General features: G+C 40.1%; 1 protein-coding gene across 21 annotated transcripts in view; it reads left to right on the top strand.

Moving 5' to 3' along the window:
• Positions 1-11,607, top strand: part of LOC124188063 (tubulin monoglutamylase TTLL4-like) — a 193,458-nt gene that overhangs the window by 10,035 nt on the left and 171,816 nt on the right. The gene's annotated exons all lie outside the window — the stretch shown is intronic.

Below are 11,607 nucleotides of genomic sequence, written 5' to 3'. Positions count from 1 at the left end.
AACTTGGTGTCAAGAATCGAACGATCTACACCGATGATGCTTAATTTTATGCTAATCGGTGACGAATTTTATCGATATGTTGAATTTTCATAACAGAGTTCGCGGTAATCGTTTCTTGCGTTCTCACAAGAATCAGAATTTTTCGTTGATTTTAAAGCTACGGATCGAAGTTGTCATATCTGTATAATTGCAATTGTTCACTTTGTATGTAATCGTCGTCTTCAATTATGCGTGTAATGTTGTAATTTTTATTAATTTTTATTTTTAATTCGAGGAAAATCCGGCGATTATAAAGTAGCCGGTGCCGAACAGTCGAAGTAGTAGAATTATAGTAAATCAATCTTATCGTGAACTTTTACCTTTATTATCCGGTTTTCTTGCTCAATCGCGGTTTCCTGATCTTATATCTCCTGCATACATATATATATATATATATATATATATAGTATATTTACAGTATATTTATACAGTGGTTCGTTACCGTTGTACGTATCTGTTGTATCAGATTTTTTACGTTATTATGCTCTCACTTTCATCTCTGTCTCTCCTGATTCTTGTCTGTCAGTTTTTTTTTATCTACTTCTCGACGCGACGTTTTTGCAATAGTTTCATTACGGAACGTGTCAGCTACCTGCAATTAGACGCAAGTCACCGCGAGTGATTACGCATCAGCGGTTACGCTGATCACCGAGAGAGAGAATCGAGGCACTTAAGTAAGGTATACGTGAATATCCGGCGATCGACGTTACTCGATGAATAATTGATTGATCCTCTTATCGGAGGTGGGTCCTTAATCGTTCGATTTTTTGCTTTATTTTCTCTACCGTAACCGAGAAATATAGTTATTAGTAAAAAATGAAAATCAGTTTTCTCTTAATTGTAATCAGAATATCCATTGGTATCTGTTACTATTTATTCTTTTCGAGACACGATCGCTTGTTTCATATTTTCTCATAACCGACGATATTGGAACAATAAATTGACGTTGAGTATTACGTGACTGAAAAAGTTTAGTCAGCTTAACAAACAGATTCAATTTTGCAACATAATGAAAAAATTTAATATCACCAAATACACACTTGTACGACAAATTCCCAGTGATTCTAAAAATATTGAAACCGTGTTTTTAACGATGCTTATTTTACTCAAATTTTCTAACATCGACTGAACAAAAAAAAACGTCGACAAATATTTCTCAGTACAGTTGCCGGTCATCTCGACCTTATCGCACTCATCTATTGTCACTTAACTTATTCCACGTCCATCCGCGCTATTTTGACCAAATCCAAGGATCACGAGGCACCGTTTATTAAACACGCATACGCGACACACTTGCCTACATACATTAATACCTCCGTGAGATCGTCCTCGGTTATTTATAATGCACTCTCAGAAATCGCTCTCGTCGAATAATTACCTCGGTAATACTCACCTTCCATGTACGTAATTTTACAACAAGTCTCGAGTCAATAATTACCTATAATTCCGAGTATAACTTGTATCATTATACAGGCAGGCCTACGTACCGTCATGAGAAATAAAGCAAATGTTAAACTGAGGAAAAGATACACTCAAGCTTATTCGGATCACATACTTTGATCCTTGATCTTGACGGCAATTAAAACTCGACGACTAACAAACTTTACATCACATATAACGTGGATCATTTTGTCTCTTGATGCGTTTTATCATCGTTGTCATCGGGATGGAGAAAATTTGAAATCGCATCAAGCCCAAGCTGCAAAAATTATCTCGAATAATTTTCTCCGTACGTTTACTCATCGAATCTTATTTTAAGATTTTATCACGTGTAGGTACGATCGGAGTTCGTGGAAAGACGCGTGTCAAAGATTATCCACACTCCGTGTATGACAAAGTGTCCGTGGTTTAGCTGAATGAAAAAAGAAAAAAAAAAAAGAAATAGAAAAATAGAAAAAGCTCTCGCAGAGGTCCGTAAACGCGCCCTTATTTCTCCTCTTCGCGTTCATCGCTGCTCATACAGAGAGTCAGAGTTATTCTCGCGCCTTGGCACGTGTCCACTTTACTCCTGCACGCTGCAGTCTTCATTATATACCTCTGGGAACAATCGTTCTATTATATTTGCGCCTGAACGCTTGCTTTTAACCCTCGCCACGCGTGGTGGGGGAATTTGACATTTTTTTTTTTTTTTTTTTGTCGCGCAAGTCCAGCCAGGCTGCAGGGTTAAAGTTTAAACGATTTTTCAGCATCGAAATTATAATTAGCTTGTTTGGTGGTAAGAAATAAAAAACATATATATATATACACCTCAGGTCCGCTGCGTTATAACAATATTTTATTAATTTTATGGATTTGGAGTAAACTACATTTTTTTATCGTATCATTGTATGGGTAGTAAAAATTTACCTTGATCATTCACATTCGTTCCAAAATTTTCTGCTGTCCGTCTGTCCGTCTTGTAAAAAAACGTTTACGCAGTTTGGATAACGGAAAAAAGAAGTTTTTTTTTCGCTCGCCAGATCCCAAAATCTCGGCCACGTGCCGCCAATTTTTGACAATGCTAAATTGGGAGTTCGTAATCCGTAAAGGCTTCCACTTTGGTTATGTATTTGGGATATGAGAGCGCAGTTCTGCACGCGCCAGACGTTGATTCAAAGAAAAAGAGAATCGTAACGAATAATGAACCGTCGACGTTGACGTCGTTCACAGCACGTGCCCCGCACTTTATACTCGACATTTACGCCCGTTTAACACGCGGCTATCAAACGCGTGCTCCACGTGTGTTTCACATACCTATATGTATATAAATATGTATGCACATGCATGTTAAACGTTTTTGTATACATTGGATTTGTATATTACATGTGTAAAATATACAGGCATTAGAAATGACACGTCGCACGTTTTCTCTCATTCATCTTATCGTAGTTCTAGTTTTTCTCATTTTATACACAATCCTTGTTAAAAATCAGGTTTTTCAAAATAACTGCCCCATAATCCTAAAACGCGATGAGATTTTCGTTGATTTAGAATTTCTAATTAAATTACTTTTTTTTCTCATTCATCTGAAATTTATCTAATTTTCAATCGTGCCTTGCAGAATCGTTCTTGCAACTAGTTGTCGTCTTTCTTTTTTCGTTTTACGTATCGTACCTACATTTCGTCGAATATATATCGACGGTAATGTACCATCAACAAATTTTCAAAAGTCGTACTACAAATTCTTTCCCTATAACTATGTTAAAACGATTTTGTGTAATAAGAAGACAGAGCACGATTCGTTTCTTTTATATTTACACGACACTTTGACTCCAATAATCGCATAATATTTGTTCTCCTCAACAACATCAAGTGTTTACATTGCGAAAAGAAAGCAGAATAGAAAAAGACATAGAAAAAAAAAAAAAAAAAAAACAATAAACAATAGGAACAAAATTTTTCAAATCGCATACCGTACGATCAGTTATTTCCTAATTCAGACACGGAAGCTCAAGCTCAAGTTTAAGCTGCACACCGTCTCGGTGATGTATAAACGCATATGGCACATGTCGCTTGACGTTGTGGGCTGTGGCTCGTGCCACGATCAGGGCAAAGGTGTGTTTTTTTGTTTTTTTTTTTTATTTGGGGGGGGGGGGGCAGCAGCAACCGAGCACCCCTCGATGAATTTGATATCAACCCCCGGTGGTGTACGGAGTACACGTAAGGGACACATCCGTTCACACGCGGAGCAACTGCATCGAGAATTGGGGTGGAACGGAGGCCGGTGAGCAAAAGCTTTGACGGGGTGGGGTGGGTAAGAAGGAAGGGTACGCATGTGTAAAAAGGTGCAAGGAGTGTGTGAAGTTGCGTTATACTTGTTACGCACGCGGGGAAACCGTATGTCGTTTGTATAATATGTCCGTGTGTAATATGTTCACGAATTGATCCACGTGCCGTGAGAATGTTGCCGATTACACGGAGTATGTCTCTCTCGTTCTCTCATTGTCGGTTAGTCGTGTACTATACCGTGTTACGTACGCGTACGCATGCATACATGTATATATATATATATATCATATATACGTGCGTGTGCGCTGTTGTAATACATAGCGAAACGTGAACGCTAAAAACAGCTGCGTCGCTTCTCGTCGACGACCGTCGAGCGCGTGTTGCTCCGGGGTCGTACCTTTATTTCTTCGCAGGTCGCATGCCCGGCTCGCGTTTTACGTTCGACAATTAAATGGCCATCGTGGAATGTATGTTGTATTGTGAGTTCGGGGGTCTCCGTATCGTTGTTCACTGTTTTTTTTTTTTTTTTTTTTTTTAGTGAGCAATACCGCAATTACCGGGATTAAGTGACGAGTTTCGACTTTGTCTTGTTTTTTTTTTTTTTTCTCTTTTATCGTTCAGTCAAACGATTCGTTGTATAGATTTGACAGACGTTGACGTATATATGTATATAACTCGGGGGACGAAAACAATCCGATGCGTTTTCAATTCGATGTAGGAATATGGAAATGGTTCGGATTCTACGAAATCGTAATAATAAATTCGTTGAATTCACGTCGTTCCTTTGTTTCGGTGTAAGATGGAAATGTGTCGAAGTGTTTTTGTTCGGGATTTCGTATATAATGGGGCTGGTAGATTCGTTTTCGAGTTTGTGATACGTGAACTTCCATATTTGGAAGTGCGTATGTATATATAACGTTGAAATCGACCAAGGCACCCTATTAATTAACTGTATATTGCAACCATTCTTATCGACACACAGCTATGTAATCGATTACGCTCTTCGAAAACTGATCTTATGTTTATGGTGGTACGCATTTATGGTTTTATCGCTTCGTCCTATAGATACCTAAGTACGTTTTTTGGAATTGCCAGTGCAGGTATGCCTGCAATTAGAGCATTCGTGTCGCCTTGATTCAGCTTACGCACCTGGCTCTGGCTAGACGCCGTTAACAACGGTCATCGGGATTTATTTTACAACCGTAATAACGGCTTGTCGGATTATAGGAAATTTTGAAATACCCTTGGTGTCTGGATTTTGGCTTCGGTTGGAACAACTTGGCGTCAATAAGCTGGAACAACTTGGCGTCAATAAGCCGGAACAACGTCTGTCTAGGAAAAACGGCATACGTGGATATAATGTATTCCGTATTTCCTCCGTGTGTATAAATAAATGGGGCATTCCGTAACTATCCGTAATCCATAATTATCGATCAATAATATCGCTTTGAAAAATCGTAGAAAATTAAAACCGTCTGCAAAAAATGTGAGAAAAATTACGAGTGTCTTTCAAAGTGAGAAGAATCACTTAAAAAATAGGCCCGTATACATATTTTTATTGTGCCGAAAATGTCTCGGAATTTCATGTAAATTAATATAGTCAACATTTATAGGTACTCGGGTAGATTTTAATTGCACGGAGTCTCATTAGGGTACAATCCGAACATGTGACAAACGACGCGGTAATTGGAAAGTCTGGTGCAAATGTGCGGCAAATTGTTTATACGCAGACGATACTTGTTTGTATGAATATATTTTTCACTAATTGACAATTAACTAAATAAATAAGGCAGTAACCCAATTTCCGCACTCGACGAAAGAATTTTAGTAGAATTTAGTGGAATTACTATCACCATTTTTAAATTCCACGTATCAAGTTTTCCTTGTTTTAAAAGTTGGATGTTTTAGCCCTTCGATTCTTCGATCCTTCCATACTTTTACCCCTCACCCTTGCGTTTGGTACATCCTTAAACCGTAGTCATAGCAATGCTTTTCTGAAAAAGTGTGCAAAATTCCCCGCTCGTCTACCTGACAAAGGTCGTCGGGGTTGCCATAAGCAGCTGCTGTCATTAGTACAATCGACAATTACCAAGTACGTTCGGTGTTTCCGTTTCCTAAACACCACCGTCACCTTGACGACCTTCCCGCACCAAGGGACTAATTATCTTGGCGAACGATGCCTCGCAGGTATCCAAAGGCGATTTATCGATGGCCCGAGTGCCTGGGTAGAATTTAATTTCACATTTTTAACTCCGTCTGGCCGTTGTGTTTATTTAGGTACCTCTGAGTCACACTGCTTCAAAATTCTGACTCTGCTTGGAATGCCGTTATTTTCCACCTCTCTAATTTTACACCACAGATGGTGAAATTCTTATTGTATTTAGTTTGTTGTTGTTGTTTTTTTTTTTTTTCCAGTTCTTACGAGCGCTTCGGAAAATTATGCTTGATTATGAAAATTATACTTTATCTATAATTGATGCTACATGATGTATATATGTATATATATTTTACTACGGAACGCGTAACACATTTTATTTACATGCGCTAATTAGCGATACGAATTTTTACACATTACGAAATCGCGTGCCTTTGGTTTTAGAATCTGACAAATTGAATACATCGTAGCGGAATGCGTGTAACGATGAGTAATCGTGACGGAAATTTTACCCCTTCAACCCGCTCCAAATTCCGACCTGCAACACCGCGCATTGAAATCGTTCACAAGTTCTTAAATGAAAATTGTCGGGGGTCTCGAAAATCGATCGATCGGATCATCATCGTATTCTCACCGGCATGAAAAGCAACAAATCATCAACAACGCGTTTGAATATTATCCCGCAAATTTCCCTATCGTTCAAAATCAAATCAGGGATGATTCTGCCAAATGTAAAAAAAAATAAGTTAACAAAAACTATCGACACCGATCACGGAACAAAGTTCCGAGACCAATGAAACGGTGAAAAAACGAGTCAGGAATGTAGAAAAATGACGTTCAGGGTGGCAGGAGGGACGTAAAAAAGTACAAGAGAAGCGGAAAGGCTGAAAATCGCGGTCGCGCGGTGCACGCGTCAAGGCAACCTGAAACCGCCCTGCAATGCCAGCTCATTCTACTCGGTTCTTCCCTTCTATCGGTTTCCTCGGCGCGTTGCTCGCACGTGTTTCGTTCTACCTGCGGTTCTACCGCCGGCTTGTTCGCTCGCTCGTATCACTCTCTCTTTCTTCTCTCTCTCTCTCTCTCTCTTTCCCTCTCTATCCCACCACCTCGAAAGACACGTGTCGACGATCCTTGCCCCCCCCCCCCCCCCCCTTCCCACTCCCCATTCACCTTCTCCTCCTCCTCCTCCCACTTCTTGTCCGCCTGCCTCGTTGGCATTCGGTAGAGTCGCCCGTGGAGCTCGTGGGAAAATGAAGCAGGTGGTAGCTAGATCTCGGACCTTCTCCCTCTACCTCACCTCCCCCTCTCATCCCCCCCCCGCCACTTCAGGTTGCAGTTGGGCGCTGAACGTGTTCCCTTCTTCTCTCTCTCTCTCTCTCACTCTCTCTCTCTCTCTCTTTGGTCTTTTCGTGCTTACTCTTCGCGACGCCGTCCTTTCACCCTGTAAAGGATAACTCCGATGACGGACCACCGCTGACCGAATCTTTACGTATCCCGGCACGTTGGTGTGCGTTCCTGTCCGATTCCGTGCGTCTTGCTGTCAGGATTCGAGGGATTTAGACCATCAAACCTGCCCCCTGTATGTAAGACAAATGATGATTCATCTTTCGGTATTTTATTTTCGAATTTGTTTGAAATTTCGATGTATTGACCCTTTCGAACTTTGACCCTCTCCATCCGTCGGTATATGCAAGTGTTTGTCAGGTTGAGTAGGATTTAAAAAATTTTGTTATTCGAGCTAAGGTATTGGTTTTTTTTTTCAGATCGTTATCGTTGTTTGTGCTCTTTGTAATATTTGTGAAACGATAATGTTGAAGCGGAACGAGATGGAATGAAACAAATGGTTACCGCTTGCCAAATTATCAGATTCCAATACCTGGGAAGCGAAATTCTAAGAAACTCCTGAAACCGTATGTGAAAGGACGTGTTCCTTTTGAGAACAGGTAATTAACTCGTTCTATGGGCGAGAAAAGAGAAAAATGAAAACTGAGCCGAACGACGTTTGGAAGTTAAAAAAAAAAAAAGAAGCCGAGAAAGAGTCGATGACGAACCAGGTAAAAATGTCACCCTGCAGGTTCGGGGTCGGTGCAGAAGGACCGCCTAAGTATAAAAATGACGTGTCCGAACCGCCTTGCGGTCAAGGATATAAGCGGATAGACGAACGGACGCAGGTATCAGACCCAAAGGACGTAGGCGAACGTGCGCAACATCATCCGAGTATTTATCCCGGATTCCGAAGACACTGATTCACCCTATCCAACGTCCTTTTCCATTATGCCCGAGGTTAGGAAAGCTGTCGATTCGACGATATTTCATCGGATGATTCGTAGAGAGCGTGGCTTAATTAAAACTCGATACATTGCACGAACTTTAAATCCGTAATTATGCTCTTCGATGATATTCAGGGTGGTCACACACCTGGAACCTGTCTGGAAACCCTCGAATTGTCAGTGGATTTTTAATTTCGTCATCGAAATGACTGAAAATATCAGTTTTTGTTTTTTATGCTGGTAATTGGAAGTGAATTTTTAAGATAACAAGCTTACTTTCTTTCGTCGAGAAAATGAATTGGCTTAAACTGACTTTTTTTTTTTTACATTATATTTTACTTCTTTTACTTTTGTATGACGAAGAATAATCGAAATACACAAAATTGTAAACATGACGATATGCATTACAGAAAGTTGCATTAAAGTATTTAAAAAATAATAATAATAGTAATACGTAGTTTATGAAACAGCTAATGTTGATTTAATTTTTCCGATTTTAGACTAGAATCAATTTTATCGATGAAAATCAAGCACAATTGAGTCGGAATTGACAAAAACCACGCAAAACCTGTCCAAAAGAAATCCGAAACCATAGTCGTCAGATTCTCCCTTCCCCCCCTGATATTTTCAAGAATCAGAGAATCAATCCTTCTCAGCCTTACCGATATTCAGTAAAAAACTTGCACTACGAGGTTGAAGTTAGTAACGTTATCGTAACGAAACATTGTGTAGACAAAAAAAAAAAAAAAAAAAAAAAAAATAAAACAAATAAATCACTATTTTCTTAATTTTACAATGATTTAGAAATATAAGTACGTTTTGTTTCATTACCATTTAATAAATTTCGAACAATTCGAAACTCGCGAGACAACGCTTCGTATTATCACGATAACGCTGATAATTTCAATAACAATGCGATCCTCTCCGATCGAGGAGGGAAGCTTGCAGCAGATCTCTCGACTTGTCGCTGTTTGCAAAGAGAAGTCAAGGCACGCCTGCCGCGTGATCTTGCGGGTACATTGAGCACAAAATCCGCGACGGGTAACCGTCGGGCCCTCCTTTGGGGTCCTCGTGCCGGTGGGCACAATGGGGACCCAGCGTCTCTCGGCATTGAGAATTCTACGGTGTTTTCTGGTCCTCTCAAGGAGCCGAAGGAGACGCCGACGCCGCCGGCTGCAGGGCGGCAAACGCGTGGGAAATTCTTAGCACGTGCGCAAGCGGCTGGCCCAGATCCTGATCCTGGAGCGTAACGGGCCCCGGAGGATTGAGAATTTTTTTTTCCCCTTCCCTTTCTTCCACTCTTCTTTCTCTCTCTTTTTCTTTCTGTCTTTCTTTCTTTCTTCCTTCCTTCCTCTTTACGAACGTCGAGACCCCCGAGGGGCGGCGGAAAAGAGGGCCTTAGACCCCACGACCTCTTGCCCCGTTCCAATTAAGCTGGTTGCGCGGTCGATGATTATCGGGCATTTTTTTATTTACTCAAGTTTCTATCGAATAGAAATTTTGTAAACAAATAGACTCGAATTATTAACAAGAGCTTCGTTCTTTTTTGTTCTTCAAACTGTTTAATAATAGTGATATTTTAATTTTTTTATTTTTTTTTTTATGCGTAGAGTCGTTAAATTTTACTCCGCGTTGGATCGTTTTGTTCGAAAAACTGTTTTTAACGAATCGAACGAACAAAATCAGTCATTCTAGTAATGCTATTTGTTGACAAAAATCAGTATTATCGGTACAATCTTGAAAAATTAAATGTTCCACGATACTGTTGTAATGGAAAAAAAAATTACTATGGCGGGATGTTTTTAAAATGACTCATCGCGGAGTAAAATCGAACGAGTTTTACACTAAATTTTTCACCGTTGATCCACATCGAATATTTCTTCTGTTTACTTTTTTTTTTTTTTGGTCGGCCAAACAAATCAACATTTCTTTCGGCAGCATCATTACGCTTTCCATGAAACGCGTCCATTTAGTACTCTTCAAATTATTATATTCATAAGCTATTTAACAAAGATCTATTTAAAAAACCAAAAAACAAAGGATACTGGAAAGATGTGATATGAAAAAAAAGTTTAGACGAAGATCGGATATCCATTATTTAAATATCAAATTGATGTTGATATACATCTATTTATAAAGCGAAAAAAATAGAGGATAGTGGAAATAAATAATTATATACCTAAACAAAAGCTTAGACGAAGATCAGATGGTTCGTTTCAAATCAATGACGTTTTCTTCCCCGTCTTCTTTCTTGCCGCCTTTTCTTTCGCAACTAGAGACGTCACCGTACGTACGTATCCGTGCATGTAAAACGTGTACACACGCGCACGTCCAGTCCGCCAAGCCTGCGGTGCACGACCGACACGCGTTACATATAAATGCCTAAGCAGTCAGCACGCGCCAGACGGCGTCTCGGCACACGCCAATCAGAGTAATAATTAACCCTCGTTTGATGCCGAGTGTCAACGCGGTCACGTGCAGCCCGCGGGCATATTATCATAAGCCAACTTATTCCAACCTCACGAGTTTACGCTGCGTGCAGGCGTTTAATGACACACGTCTTCAATTCTGTCGTAATTTCTCTAATTCGTGTTACATGAAGCGTCTTTGTCGACGATCGTGCGAATAATTATGAAACTGGATTGGAAAATTAACGATGAAACGTGTGAATAAATTTTACGGCTTTTCGATCACTCGATATTTATCACTTTCGTTCACTCTCTGTGTACACTTGGGGACAATGAATCTGAGACGGCTAATTTTTTACATTGGACTGTTATGTTGGCAACACGGAGAAACCTACAGCGCCACAGTCGGCCGAGCGCGAAACAAAATCAATCTCAATAAACGTAACGTAACCTATGACTCTCGAATCTAACCTTAGAATACGTGGCAATCCAACAAATCCGAATTCAAATTACGGATTTTTTACCGGACACCATAAATATGCACAATGAAGAAAGGATTTCCACTTATTGTACAGTTTGATGTAATTACGGACCTAACGAAAGTCCTGAACGTTGAATCATAGACGCAGTAAATCAGAGAAGAGGCCAAAATTCGACTTTTCAAACAACTTTCCGTCATGGTATTCATTGACAGTGTTTCTTCACGACTCAATTCCATCTCTTCCACTGCACCATCGAATGCTGCGTGACTTTGAGTTGAGGCGTAACCACCACGTGTCCATGAGTATATCGAGCCCACAGTCGGAGGCTGATGAAAGAGTTCATTCATTGACTGTAAATGGTCCGTACAAATCGACCAGGGGTCGGGGTCACTGCAACAGAAGATTCCATTCAATCGCAACCATTCTACATATTAGTTTTACTCATTTTTCGAAAGCATATGCATGCATACACATAGATGCGATACGGTGCATGACGAGTTGTAGTTACTCACGGTATATACTTTGCTCTGATTCATAAGTCGCGC

This window comes from Neodiprion fabricii, chromosome 1, assembly GCF_021155785.1.
Source record: "Neodiprion fabricii isolate iyNeoFabr1 chromosome 1, iyNeoFabr1.1, whole genome shotgun sequence".
Taxonomy (NCBI): Eukaryota; Metazoa; Arthropoda; class Insecta; order Hymenoptera; family Diprionidae; genus Neodiprion; species Neodiprion fabricii.
Note: the sequence above shows the minus strand (reverse complement) of the source record. Positions and strands in the feature narration are given on the sequence as shown.